The following is a 14,743-nucleotide window of genomic DNA, read 5'->3' on the forward strand; positions in this document are numbered from 1 at the left end:
CTGGGGAATGTTTTAAGATTCAGAATTGCTTGAAGCAAATTAACAGTGGTGTAAAGGAAAACAACTGTAAAAGAGGAACCCAAGCAAGTACCAAAGGCTGGTAATTCCATGTGAATAGTAATGAGTATCTTGTAGCCTTTTTTAGAGCCAAAGAGGAGCCACTGGCTGGGCAAACAGATGAGAGTAGAGGCAACTTCACACACTTCTAGAGTTAGGAAGGAGTTCAAATGCCTGTAGACCATCACTTGTATCTAAGATATTTGGTGTGTGCTGTCTTTGAAATGAGAACTGATTTGACTTGAGCCAAAACCAGAGCCATTGTTTTCAGTATAATGAAAACACAATACTGTGTATTTCTCCAGCATCTTTTATCCTAGCTGATGTATTATATTTTAGTCTAGCAAGGTAAACCTGAAGAGTTTTCAGCACCTGATGTTCCCTGTGTGTCACTTGCATGTCCCATATCTCTCTTGCCTATGGACCATCTTTGCTTCCCAAAACTGTGCTTAAGATTTTGCCATGGCAGGAACGTTCCAGTTAAGAGTGAACTGGCTGTGAAACACTCAAGCCTGACAGACGTGGTGCTAAGAGCAGAAGTACCTTGCTTGTCAAGTATTAATATCACTGAAATTTTACCAAGATCTGCTATATAAATCATTAGCTCCTTCCAGCCATCCCACATGCCAGCTTGTCTGTAGTCTTCAGCAGTTAGATAGCCACAGTGGAGGACTGCTTCTGGTTCTGTAACACAATTAATTAATTATGAAGACTATTTTAGGAACCTTATTTCCTTCCAGCTTCCTGCAGCCATGCAGTAGCATACAAGAACAGTACATGCAAATGTTATCAGTCATTCCCTTACTATTGTGGCATTAAACCTTGTCACCCAGAAGTCACTGCAAGGCTCATCGTGTGATCACAGCATTGAAGTGTTCATGTATTGTCCGCTGCAGTTCTTCTCAAAGTACTATAGAACCTGTAATTACTGCAGGGAGAACAACATTTTACCTATTAGGCCAGGAAGCAGTCAGAAGCATTGTCTAAAGCATTGTGAAAACGCTTACAGGAAAATTGCTACTAGTTCAATTAAACCTAATATCGAAGCAGGTGGTTGACTGAGCAGACAAGGTTGTGGTGGCCAGATTTGGCATTTACTGCTGTTCCATACAATTTGTACAGTATTGGTCTCAACAAATGTCAATAAAAGGGTGGAATCTTTAGCTTAGTTTTCAAAACTCATTCCGCTGTTGAATCTGAAAAGGTGAACTAAACTAGATCTGAGAGTTAAGGACCGCAGCATCTTACCTCAGAACTAGGCAGAGCTTTTGGCCTAAGGGTGAAGCAGGAGTAAAACCAGAAGTCTGAGAAACAGAGGAATTGTGGAGGCAATCTATCTTCTCCCCTATTTCTTTCCTGTGGATCTGATTGCTTGATTCACCACCTGGAAATGCTAGTGGGGAGATGGAGGGTGCAAGCAGGGAGGCAGAGAAGAACAGCTTTATAGAAGCATCACCTGACTTGTGCAGAAATGAGGCAGGAATGCTCAGGTCTACGGGAATCCAGCAAGAGCAGCTGTTTCACACAGAGGCAGAGTACCTCTGACCCAAGGCAGAAATGAGTTGATCAGAAGTATATTGCTCATGAGAGCCCTCAGAGGCTGTGGGATTCTACTTGTAACACTCTCCATAAACCAGGATGTACTTGTTTTTAGGTGAGGGTGGAAATTTTCAAAGAGAACACTGTGTGAGAAGGGCTGTGTTGCCACCTGTTTGCTTGCACTTCGTCTCTGCTTCTCTTTCCTTGCAGCAAGGACTAGAGGAGTGCAGGTAGTTACAAAGCAGGGCAAGAAAGATGTTTTTCTGCCTAGCTTACGGAGTGGCATGAAGTTCCAGGCTTTGAAGTGTTTCCTCTTTTGTTCCAGATAAACATATTCCTGTAAGGAGTTCTTGTTGGTTGTGCTTTATTTTTAGCTTATCTAGTCTACCGGCCTTAGAGCTAGTCTCTCCAACATCTGTAAAGATGTATGTGTTCACAAATAACAAGTAAAGGCTGAGATGTGATCCAAATGAAGAAAGGCTGCAAACCCAATGAATAAATTCCTGTGGTCCATGGGAATGTATAAAACATTGTTGTCTTGATGGAAGAGAGGAGATTCAGAGGGCAGGAAACGTGGGCACAGTGCTTTTCTTAGTGGGCATGCAAGTGAGTTCATAAATATCAGAGCCTGAGAGAGGCAAAACTTGGGAGCTTGCAACTCTGTTTGGTCTTGTAGACTGGAGAGCCTTGACTTACGTAGGCTTGCGTAAGGGAGAAGATCTAAAAGCAGTGTTCTGGTTGTTGGAGAAGCAGAATGCAGTGTTACCATGGCAACCTGAGATGTTCTGTGTTCGAAGGGAGATAAGAGTTTTTAGAAGTCTGTTGAAAAGTCTTAACCGGGGTGGGTGTGCTGGCAAATGGCTCTTCAGAACAGCAGTCACCTGAGCACAGGCACAATAACACTGTGAGCAGTAGTTGCAGCCTATCTGGAGTCTCCTGTGCATGAGTGCTTAAATCTATGAGGAAAAAATAAATATATAAAATTGAAAAGGACGTGAGTTGTATAAGAGTTGTAATCTTTCATTCTCTTCAGCTTAATCTTTTTTCCTAGGTCTAAGGTACCTCTGTTCATTCACGCACTGAGGAATGAATACGTGCTTCTGTAAAACGTTCTCTTATTTTAAATCATGAAGAAATTACATTTAAATTATCCTGTAGATAGATCTAATTCATTTCCAAACTCTGCGGTAGGCACTTTTTCTTTGGTGGCAAGGCGACCATTTGTACTGCATTGCATCTGGAAATCCTCTCCCTGTGTTTTGGGGAGGGCACAGTTTGGGGGTACTTGTGGGTCTCGTGGATGATTGAAACTTTCACTAGAGCAGAGCTTAAATCATTAGAGTGCTGTGCTCTCCATAAGTTTCCCCCTGTAGCTTCAGGGGGATTAATCTGCTTGGGTCATTTCTGACAAAAGTTTGTCTAACCTTAAAAACCAGAAACTCCTGGCAGAGAGATTGTATAACAGCCCGAGGTAGAGCGAACTTCTAGTTTTTATTCTTGCAGATAGAAATTTCTTTTGAATATCTTATCTAATTCTGTTCTGTTGCAAATTAAATTAATTACCTCCTGTTCTATCCTCAGCAGACATGGAGAACAATTGATCACCATCGTTTTTGCTACATTTTACATAATGAGAAACTGTTATCATGTCATACCTCAGGTTTTCCTAGACTAAACAAGCAGTTCTTGTTCTTTTTTTTCACCCTTGTACTCCTACAAATTGTTTCTTGAACCTCAGTGCTATGCTTATGACTCTTGTTTACCCAAGTCTTCAGGTGCAGAGGCAGGTTCTGGGTGGGTGAAGCTCAAAGATGATGATAGAGTCACGATGAGATGCTAAGCATGATGCTGCCTTTTAGAAGTAACATGACAATAAACATAAAATGGCGATCATCACATGTCACTCATTTGATATAGCATTCTTGACAGCCAGCAGGGCTGTTTAAACCCACATCCTTATATGGAGTCTGCTTCTGTGAGTGCTCCACTGTATTGGCTGGGCAGGTTATTTTTCTTTTTATGTATATTAATGGTGAAATGGTGAGCGGGGTAACTGGGTCTTTCTTTGAACCACTCAGAAGGAGCAATAACATGTGGGCACAATGTGACTGGGCAGTGAGCAGAATAACCTTTCGAGCCTTGTAAAAAATCGTTACTATGTCCAAATACTAGAAGTGATTCTGGGTCACTAAAAGTTGCTCAGTATTGTGAATTGTTGGCAGAGATACTGCTGTTGTTAGCTCGGACCAGTGCCCTACATGGACCCATGTTCTCTTTCTTCTGGAAACACTAATGGAGGGTGTTTTCTTGGTTAATTGCAAAGACAGAACCCACAAATCAGCACCTTCTCCTGAAAAGAGGCCCTTCAAATGTTCATGTTTTAGATAGCCACTATGAGGCTGAAGCTAACTTTATTCACAAGGGTGTTTTGAGCAGCTTTGGATGAAGAATCAATCACAGACTTACAAAACAAATGTTACCCTTCTTTCTCTCTGGGAATTGTCTGTGAACATTGTGTGATCTTCTTGAATAATTCAGCATTCAAAATCATTTGTCAAATAATTTCCATGAATAATTTTTGACTTACAGCTTGTCTATGATCTATTTATTGTGAATATTTGAAATCAGATCTGACTGATGAGCTCTGATTGCACACACTGGTTACCTAGAGTAGCGCTAGTCCCTGATGGGATGGGCTAGTCCTTTGAAGCACATTTTTGCTGCAAATGCTTATGATTAAGAATTTGAAATTCACTCTTCACAAATAATCTCCAATGGCTGCTAAAATTTGCTGTTTCTGTGAACATTTCTGCCAGTAAACTCATTAGCTAGAATAATTGCACACACACACAAAAAAAAAAACCACAAAAGGGGAGGAAAGCAAAGCAGACCAATTTGTTTTCACATCGGAACGAACATTGCTGAAATATTCCAATGTTCCCCTGGTCCTTTGGGACTTAGATATGTGAGAGTAGTTTGTGATCTTGATAGGCTTTTGTTTTCCTGAAGCTTTAGCAGCCCTTATTTAGTTGTTGGGTTCAGCTCCCACCCAGTTCCTATTAGGCAGACAGAAAGCGAGGACATAGAAAGCAGCACATGCTTTCTGCATAACCACAGAACTGCAGAGGGTTAAGCATGATATTTAGAGATACGGTTCCAGCAGATTATTTGTACCTGTTTATTGTGCAGTGCTTTAAGACTTCTTGGTGAAACAGAGCAGGTACCTGAGTTCTAGGGATGCCACGGGTTCTGATTTTATTGCTCTCAGTTACTTTTATGTTTCTGCAGAGGGAAAAAGAGAGAGAGCCTTTCCTTTATTTTTTGTTGGAACCAGGAAGCCGTTTTGGTGTTGGCTGATTAGCTTTGGGTATCATGTTTAAGTAGATGCCTAGATATAAATTTGCCATCCTCCTGTCAGCTTTGGTTCCCTTTGGTTTGGTCCCTTTCCTTCTTTTTCTCTTTTCCCCACTCACTCAGGACATAAACTTTAATGATGAGATTTCATGCTCAGTCAAGTTTTTGAAAGCCACTTATGAAGCATCAATCAGATTATATACCTGCCCTGGCTGGGTGGCTGCTTTTCCCTCCCTACAAGGGGTTGATGGTCAAAATACATAATGAGCTACCACTGACAGCCTATCAGACTTCCATCTCTTCCTGTCTTCCTCAGAAGCCTCTGCAAATGATGGCTTAGTCCATTACTATGCAAACTGTTAGTACTTGACATTGCTCCACAGAGTATGATTGTTTCCTTTGCTTCATAGAATCATGGAATCTTATCTTATAATCTTAGAATCCTTAGAGTTGGAAGGGACCTGTAAAAGTCATCTAGTCCACCTCCCTTGCAATGAACAGGGACATGCACAGCTAAATCAGATTGTGGGGCCTGATCCAGCCTCACCTTGAAGGTCTCCAGGGACAGGGGCATCCACTACATCTCTGGGCAACCTGTTCCAGTGCTTCACCACCCTCACTGTAAAATACTTCTTCCTTATATCTAACCTAAATCTACCCTCTTTAAGCTAGAAACCATTTCCCATTGTTCTGTCACCACAGACTCTGCCAAAGAGTTTGTCCCCTTCTTTCCTGTGGCTCCCCTCTATATACTGAAAGGTTGCTATCAGGTCACCTCGGAGCCTTCTCCAGGCTGAACAGCCCCAGCTCTCAGCCTGTCCTCACAGGAGAGGTGTTCCATTCCATGGATCATTTTTGTGGCCCTCCTCTGGACACGCTCCAGGTCCATGTCTTTCCTGTATTGAGGACTCCACATCTGGATGCAGTACTCCAGGTGAGGCCTCACCAGCACAGAGCAGTGGGGCAGGATCACCTCCCTCAACCTGCTGGCCACGCTTCTTTTGATGCAGCCCAGGATATGGTTGGCTTTCTGGGCCTTGAGGGCATCCCCACAGCTTGGTATCATCAGCAAATTTGCTGAGGGTGCACTCAACTCCACTGTCAATGTCATCGATGAAGATATTAGAGAGTATCAGTCTCAGTGCTTACCCCTGGGGAATGCCAGATATCCACTGATATCCATCCAAACTCTGAGCCATTGACCACCATTCTCTGGACTTGTTCCTGCAGCCAGCTCTTCATCCGTTGAACAGATGTTGTGGGGTACTGTGCCAAAGACCTTACTGAAGTCCAGATAGATGACATCAGCGGCCCTTCCCTTGTCCATTGTTGCACTGACATCATCATAAAGCAAGCAGAATGTGCCCTTGGTGAAGCCTTGCTGGCTCTCCCATATGATTTCCTGCCTTCCATGTGCCTCAGCATAGCTTTCAGGAGGATCTGCTCCATGATTTTTCCTGGTACAGAGGTGAGACTGACAGGTTGGTAGCTCCTGGGGTTGTCCTTTTTACTCTTCTTAAGAATGGTGTGATGATGCCTTTTTTTTTCAGTCAGCAGGGACTTTACCTGATTGCCATGACTTTTCAAATATCAAATTGGCTTGGTGACTGCATCAGCCAATTCCCTCAGGACTCTGGGACGCATCTCCTTGGCACCCACAGACTTGTGGATGCACAGGTTCCTCAGGTGGTCACAAACCCGATCTTTGCTTACAGTGGGAGGGATGTTGCTTTGCCAATCCCCTCTTACAAACCAAGCATCTGAGTGCTGTGTGATGAGCAGTTATCAGAGAAGACAAAGGCAAAAAAATAAGTATCTCAGCCTTCTCTTTGTTGTTACCAGCTTGCCTGCATCATTCAGTAGAGGAGATATGCCCTCCACACATTTACGCTGCCCCACATGTCCACTGACATGTGAGCTGTCTTTAACAGCCTTTACAGAAAAGACCCACTCAGTGTCTTCCTCCTTTATTTCCATACTTCTGCCACTGGTTTTGCATGGGATTTTGTGTCTCTCAGCACATTTTTACCACAGCTGGGTCAAGAGTCTCGTTTTTCTGTTAGTCTTACTGTATGACCTCTGGTACTCTGGAGAAACAAAGGAGAATGTTCCCACAAACAATATAATTAATTCAGCCACACCGGGACTGGCACTGATAAAGGCCAGGGCGCAGCAGCTTCCAGTTCACTTTAGGTAATTATGGCTCCTAACGTGTAGTAAAGATGTTTGGAAACTACTGAAGACTTGCCTACACAAAGCTTGAAGCTTTAGGGTGTTTACAGTTCTAGAGACATAACCTGCAGAAAATCCCTTTCTACACCTTGTCTTCCTGTACTGGGCTCTTGTGCTAATGCTTTCTGTCTTCAATTGACGGTAAGAAAAAGGCTGTTGGTGGTACGTGTGCTTGTGGAATGCCTCAGGTTAGTAAGTCTTAGCTCTAATCTGAAGTCATTTCTATAAAATACTATATACTGTATATACTATAGTATATACCATCTTTGATGCTGTGTGAGCAGTTCTTCCAGACTGCCCTGCAGCATTTCAGCTCTGAATGGCACTCACTCCTTGCTCCACAGTTGGTTACTGCCAGCTGAGGGCCAGAGAGAGCAAAAGGAGACAGTAATTCCAACTAGATTTACTGAAGTTTGTTTTTCTAATTCCTGTGCCAAGGGAACAGCATTCCCTAACTATATTCAGCTATGGATTTCTGAGGTCAGCCTTATCTACTGCACCGTGCTGCTTCACTCATTAGACTGCAGAATACTGGCATTTAGTTGAGTCCTTCTGTCCACTCCATTTCCAGCTCAGCATTATTATTTGTCAGATGCTGACTACCCAACTGCTGTTTAAATGACCTTTCTAAATGTAAAAAGTATAATACACAAATATTGTTCATTCAATAAGGAAGTACGGATAATAGCTAAAAAAAGTCTCATTGCCCAGCTCTGATGTAGGATATAACAGCTCTCATAACATATTTTGACTTCTCCTAACAATATAAAATAGGAAATACGGAGAAATCATTGTATGATTTCAAATGATAAAGAGATCTTACAGAGGGAAAGGGCTAATCACTAACATTTAAGTTTGGTCAGGAAACTATGACAGCAACCACAGCTCTTGAAAAAGTGCCTCAGAAGTTATTAGTTCTGTAGCTGATATAAACAAACCTCCATAATTGTTAGATGTACAGTCCAACCAACACTTGATGACTTTGAGGATGAAATTAATTCCCCTAAATAATGAACCTTCTCTTTGCCAAATGGATTTGGAATTCTGTTGTTGTTCTGTTGGCTCTTCAAAGCAAGCGCAGTTCGTTTTATTTGTAATCACTTTCTATCCTTGGAATGTCATTGCTCTGTAAGGTCCACTCTAAATTAAGTGCTGATGGCTTGAGTTGTCCAGGCCTCTTTCCTGCTTTGTTGAGTTGCAGGCTCATGAAGGCTTTCCACTCAGAGAGGAAGCACACAAAAGCAGCAGTGTAGTGAAGGACTCTTCTGCATTGCTTTCCACCTGAAGCTTTATTGCATGACTGAGTAACACATTGGGCCATGAGCTTCCCTCTGCCTTTCCGCCAAGTCTGAATTCTGCAGCGTCTGTTTCCAGGAGTAACCTTTGCTCTATAATGTTTCATTACACCACAAGATTATGTTCAGAGGTGCCAACACCACCAGGAAGGTCTCCTTCTTCCACTGTCATGTGCAAACCAGTCTTCTGTAGCATCCCTTAACTTTGCAAGTACAACCCTTCTGACATGCAGCTTGTGTTTTACATGAGAAAGAACAAGATGAAACTTTCAGCTCACATAATATGCAGCTTGCATTGCAATCTCTTCAACACAAGCTTGGCCCCGCTTCAGGTCTTGAAATCAGAAACTGTTTTATGCAGCAGAGGCTGCGGTCATACCCTCAGCTAATCCCATCCTTCTGTCCTCACCACCAACTCCTCTTTGCCTTTCACAGTTCTGTTGTGTAATAGGCCTCTGTCTATTTAATGAGTTGATGAGCTGTTTTCAGAGATCAAATACTATCCTCGGTACACACGTACCTTCATCTGCTAAAGCAAATTCTATTGGCTTTAGAAAAGAAGGGTTGACAGTGTAGAGAAAAAAGACTGATGAAGGGAAAGGCTGCGTGATTGCTGAGCATTCAGGTTTGGGAAGCAAGAGGGGCTGCTATTTTATTCCTCCAGTGTTCTGTGTATCCATCACTCAGACAGAATTCCTGTTAGTGGAAATCTAATTCTTCAGTCACTGGCCAGAGTTAATTAATTTGTAAATATATTTCATCTTGTAAGCAACAGCCCTTTCCAGGAGAGGAGCTGATAGAAAGAACAAAGGTGTGAAGGTTTTGTGTGTCACATGTCCTCCTTAGCAGTCTGAAGTGACATCAGGTAGTTCCATTTCCCCCATCAGCAGCCTAGCAGAGGTTTTCATTTTACCTTTTGCATCAGTGCTGAGGCTGAATCAGGGTAATGCATCCAGTTGGGGCTTCCTGATTGTGTGGGGATGTTGAGAAACTGAGGAGAGTCCAGTGGATGACAACCAAGATAGCAAACAGGAGTGCATGGCTTGTGATGAATACTTGAGGGACTTGTGTTCGTTCAGATCAGTGTTCAGGAGACACTGGGCTGAGCAGACACCAGCTGGCAGCTACTTGACAAAGAGCTGCAATGACAACAAAGCCAGACTCTTCCCAGTAAAAGCAAATGACAGACAGCAGCGCAGTGAAAACAAGTTGTAGGGTTTGGATGAGCTGTGAAGGAAAACATGTTCCCTGGAGAATAATGTTATATAGAAAAAGGTACCCAGATTGTCTTGGTCTCTCCCTTCCAGAGGATTCTCAAGATCTGGGTGGACAAGTCCATAGCTGGCTTGATGTGATATTGAGTGGGAGATGAGAATAAATGACCTCCATGGTCCCATTCTAACAAGCAGTTTTGTCATTCTGCCACCCTTTTGTTGAAGCTGTTCATTCAAATGTAAAGTGAGACCAAAAAAAGGAAAACAACCAGCTGAAGTAGCCACATAAAAAACTTCCATCAAACTGAAGTTGTGCCATGTTGGAAAAGTGAACCTTCCAAAAAAGAAAGGAAGATCTTTCTGTAGAGCAGCTGCAGGTTCTCTTGGACTCAGCCATGGTACCTTTGTGTTGTGAAACTGTTTTGGCAGGGAGGAAACTGTGCTTCAGCTTCATTTTAATGGGAAGTTGTATGAATTAAATATAACTGGGTATAAAAATAGTATATATGAGCAGCACCTTTCCTGATGTTTAGTTTAGTTTTGTTGCACAGTTCCTTAACTAATAGTGTGGGGCTATGAAAGATGCTGAACCCAGAAGAGAAACGGTAAATGGGGTATTTAAATAATCAGGTACGTAACATGCCTTGTAGAATAGGGACATTTATTGTCCTGGGTGTAGCAAAAAAGACAATCAGAACCACTTCAGTGCACTTTGTTTGCTTGTTCTTTTTAAAGTTTAAAGGAGGAGGAACACGCTTTCTGGTTAAAGTTTCCAGGTTCCAGGTGTTGATCTGCTTGAAATCTGACTGTGCTTATCAGTATTTTCATAAATTCCTTCTTCTGTGAGGGGAGTCTAAGAAGTGGATTTGGTCTGTCTGGCTTTATGTTTGACGCTACTCACTGATGTTCTGGCATGACATTAGAGCATTTGTTGTGAGCAGTGGCGAACTTCTCTATGCAGAGATGAAATACGTATTTCTTTTCCCTTGACATCAATGCAGTGCATACACCGTGTGCGCTGTAAAATTTACTGCACCTTTAATTGTTTACTTCAGTGCTTGTAAACAAAGGAACAGGAGGTATTTACATGTCTTAGCAAGTTTAACAAGTTATGAAACAAAGTTTTTTATTATAGAACTTCACAGTTTATTTCCCTTTCAGTTTTCCCTCTTTCATTAGTAAGTGAAGACGTAATTTGTTAAATTCTTAGTAAGTGGGACTGAAGGGTCACCAGATTGCTAAATTAAAGGAACAAATTAAATATCGATACTAAATTAAAGTGTTAGCCGGGCTGGTGAGAACTGCAAAACAATATCTGTACTCTATTAGTGGCTTTGAAACTGTTGTGGAGAACTGTCAGCAAAACATGCAGTCTTCCATATATCATCCTCTATCTTTGCTATGGCAGGCAAAAGAATTCACCAATGACAGGTGCTGTCACAGAATATATTTATTCTGCAACTTTTTATTTTCTCCATCAGCTACAATGATGGACAATCATGTCTTGTTTCCTGAATGATGGCAATTTCTTAGAGATTCTACAATTGCTGCCCTTGAAGACTGCCTGTTTCATGAACCAATGTCAAATTCTGTCTATATGCCTTTACAAAACACTTATCACTGTGGTATTTAAGCACTCTACATGGATTAAAAATGAACAGTTAAGCTGCCTGGAGGTTAGTTGGTAAAATCTACTTAAATTTTGGATTTTGTGATGTAATGTGGTTTCATTGGGTTGACAGAGGTACACAAAGAAATATCAGAGAGATCACCAAAAATTCAGCAAATGAGCTTCTCATATTTTTTAACTCAAAAAGAGATTAAAGTATTGAACAATTTGAGAACAAGCTCTAGTTGTCAATGAGACTTAAATCTTGACATGCAAAAGAATCAGGGTTTTTTAGTTACTAATTGATGATGGGAGGCGGGTGTTCAATCAGCCTGTGATAGGCTTTGCTGCTAGAATTACATATGGGTGAGAGAGAAAACTCTTCCTGTGCTATATTTGTTGAGAATTAACAAAACAGTATGTTAAATGATGAGTTTAGAGTCCAGGTTCTTTGCTCTTCAAGAAGTACTTACTTCCATGGAACTTACAGATTCCAGGTGCAAAGCTGCTTGACCTCTTTAGTGTGGAGTTAGTGAATGGCAGTTCTCTGGGCTCCCCAAAGACATAACCCTGCAGCACGGAAGAGAGATTCTCAGCTAATGACTTGGCTAGGTTGCATTACCTTGGAAACTAAAATGTTGCCCTTCATTGTTTAAGAATAGCTTAGAAGGTTGTTCAAGCTTTGTACAAGTTCTGCATAGTCTGGGAGACCTTAGCTTTATACTGTAAACAGTATGTTTGATGCTGCTTACCTCACATACATCTTTCTGTCAGACTGCAGTCCATTTTGTCTCCAGAGCACTTTTTGGTTATAGTACTGTTCAGCAGCTTGATTTGGAAAGCCTCCATACTGAGCATACAGGAAGAGGCAGGAGAAAGTCACACAATCAGCCAACACTGAAAATACAGGGATACGAATATTTCCCGTGGTGATTGAGGAAGGCTCACCACTAGTGAGTAGAACTTTACCATGCTATTGATTTCATCAAGATGGTGGAAGGAAAGCAATAATTAAGGATAAGCTTGATAAGCTTTTGGAATTGACAGACACCCACAAATGGGAAGGGAAGAAGAAGATGGAAAAGGTGTAGTTCTTGCCCTAGCTTGAGAAGTTCCTTCTTCCTTAAAGAAGTATAAGGAGTAAGCTGAGTAGGCTCAGGGAGTCACGCAGGGAGTGGGAGAATCAGCAAAGAAGCAGATGGTTCCCTTCATCTCTTCCTAGAGCTCACATAATTACAGCAATATGCAAAGAGCAAAAGTTTCCATTACCTTCAGGAGTTATTGACTAATTCCAAGTGTCTGTCTGCATAAAGCATCAGCAAAGTTCTGGCCTGTACTCTCAAGAACAGAAAGCATATACACACAGCCAGCCATCTCCTTGGCAGTGCATAGAAATAGCAGCAATTTGTGTTGCATTTGGCATCCTCTTAAAATGTCATTTTGGGATGATGGTGGATAAGCTAATACAGATACTTGCCACAGAGTATGCAAATTCCTTGGGGTAGAAGGTAACCAGGAATATGGACAGGTAGATTAAAAGAAAGATTGTCAATAATATGCCTTCTTTATCAGAGCAAGAAAATATGAGATTTACTGAGCATATGGCTTTGAATGGCTGTGTCAGCAACCTGAGATAATATTTGTGCATAGTTGCTCAGTAGAAATGTGATACATGTTCCCATGAAGAGTCTGAGATAGCAGCTAGTGTCCAAGATGTTAACAGACCAATAGCAAGTAATGTTAAATACAGAGCTGCTAGAGCAGGCACTAGAGCATTTATCTATATAACTTGTTCAAAATGGGAGACCGATGACTTACGTGCCCTAACTGCAGCAAAAGCTGAATCTCAGTATATTCAAGTAGAGGAAGGTGCGCTAGATTACGGTTATGAAGAATTTCCAGGATGTATTTGTTGGAGGCCAGCGTTAGCTGGAACTGACTGCAAGCCATTCATTGCGGTTTGCGAGATGCACTGGGCAGACACCTGCTGGGCAGAGAGGAATTATTTTTCTGTCCACCTGCAAATGTATAATTTGCAAAACGAATAGTGGTGGAGGAAGTCTGGTGGCTGCAGTTACAATCCTAAGCATTTTGAAGAGTGGTTTATAGCAGACCACGTGAGCAGCCAGTATGATTAAAGAAAAACAAACCTCCACCTTCCTAGTATCAAGAAAATGTGACAGGTTCTCCTGATAATATAATCAAAGAATGAACTTTTTAGCAAATCTGTGCAACTGTTGGCTAGAAGTTTATGTGTCCACTCCCTTTTAGGATTAAGGAGAAGTTCTCAGCACTGTAAGGGATTTTGTTTAAGGGCAGTAGGATGTTGATCTGAAATGTGTTACAGGGAAATATGATTAAAATGATACATGAAGGTCATTTAGGGATTGAAAACTCTGAGAGAGGTCAGAGATGTTTTTCACTGCTCCTTAAATGAACAGTGATACCAAGGAAACTACTGAAGTGTCAGAAATAGAGGTCAGTGCACTGAATGAGACCGTGCTGGTAGCACAGAGAAAAAAAAAAAATGTCCTTGAGCAAAAGGAGGCATAGATTCAAAGAAAAATGTGCTGGTTCCCTTTGAAAACTTAGTTGAGGATGGTGCAGCCAAACAGGTGTTTGCACATGTCAAATCAATTTTTGCTGGAAATAGCATATGTGATAGATTCTGAAAATGGGGGAATGATAGTGGCTCTAAAACGCAATGGTTCCCACTCGCAAAACAGAGGCAAATGCGTTACGTTCATCCAGTGCAGCAGTGTGAAGATTGGTTGTGACCTTGATCCTCCACAGAAGCCTAACCCCCATTATTTGTACAAGTTTGTTGTGATCTCAGGGCAGTACTGGCAGTGACTGTGTTGTTAGCTTCAGGTCTGAAGTAGAAATGCTATTAAGACATTTTAATGGAGGAAATGGACTACATACACGTCTACCGAGAGGAAGGACTTTGGAGGTAAAACGTCCTGGTGTTTTGGAGTTGCCCATAACTTCTGGATTAAGTCAGCAATAGAGATGCAAATCATGAGCCAGATGAGGAGGTTTGTTTTCAGGATTAGATTACTAGGCTGGAAATCACATTTCATTTTCAAGTCTGAGGGATTTCTCTAGCAGCGCTTATGCTGTTGGAGTCCAGTTCTTCCAGTAATGATATACATCTATTTCTACTTAGAGATGAAACGTGATTTCATTCAGCATATACTCCTACTAAGGACAACAAGGAATAAGCAAAAGGTTGAAATATTCTGTATGTGGTTTTTTTTTTTAGTCTTTTTGGATGCACAAAATGCAGGATTTTTAGACAGTTGCAAGTGTAAAGTCTTTCATCTGAAGCCTTGCTCTTCTCAAAGACAATGGGTGTAGAGGCAGTTGCCGTGGGGAGGCTGTGCTCCACCTCTGCAGCACTGACCAGCATACAGCCAGCAGGTTTAGCCCTTGAGCTCTCT

The 14,743-nt window shown here is 41.7% G+C and overlaps 1 protein-coding gene and 1 long non-coding RNA gene across 4 annotated transcripts in view; one reads left to right on the plus strand and one right to left on the minus strand.

The window, feature by feature from the left end:
• The window catches only part of LSAMP (limbic system associated membrane protein), a 913,158-nt gene that overhangs the window by 392,287 nt on the left and 506,128 nt on the right, over positions 1-14,743 (plus strand). The gene's annotated exons all lie outside the window — the stretch shown is intronic.
• LOC107320325 (uncharacterized) lies at positions 1,944-6,242 on the minus strand. The gene is made up of 3 exons (XR_001558220.3): positions 6,100-6,242; positions 4,771-4,878; positions 1,944-2,552 (listed from the first exon to the last, which is right to left on the minus strand). It is a non-coding gene; the product is annotated as an uncharacterized LOC107320325 (long non-coding RNA).

The sequence above is a fragment of the Coturnix japonica genome, chromosome 1 (genome assembly GCF_054131305.1).
Source record: "Coturnix japonica strain WE chromosome 1, WE-NBRP24, whole genome shotgun sequence".
Taxonomy (NCBI): domain Eukaryota; kingdom Metazoa; phylum Chordata; class Aves; order Galliformes; family Phasianidae; genus Coturnix; species Coturnix japonica.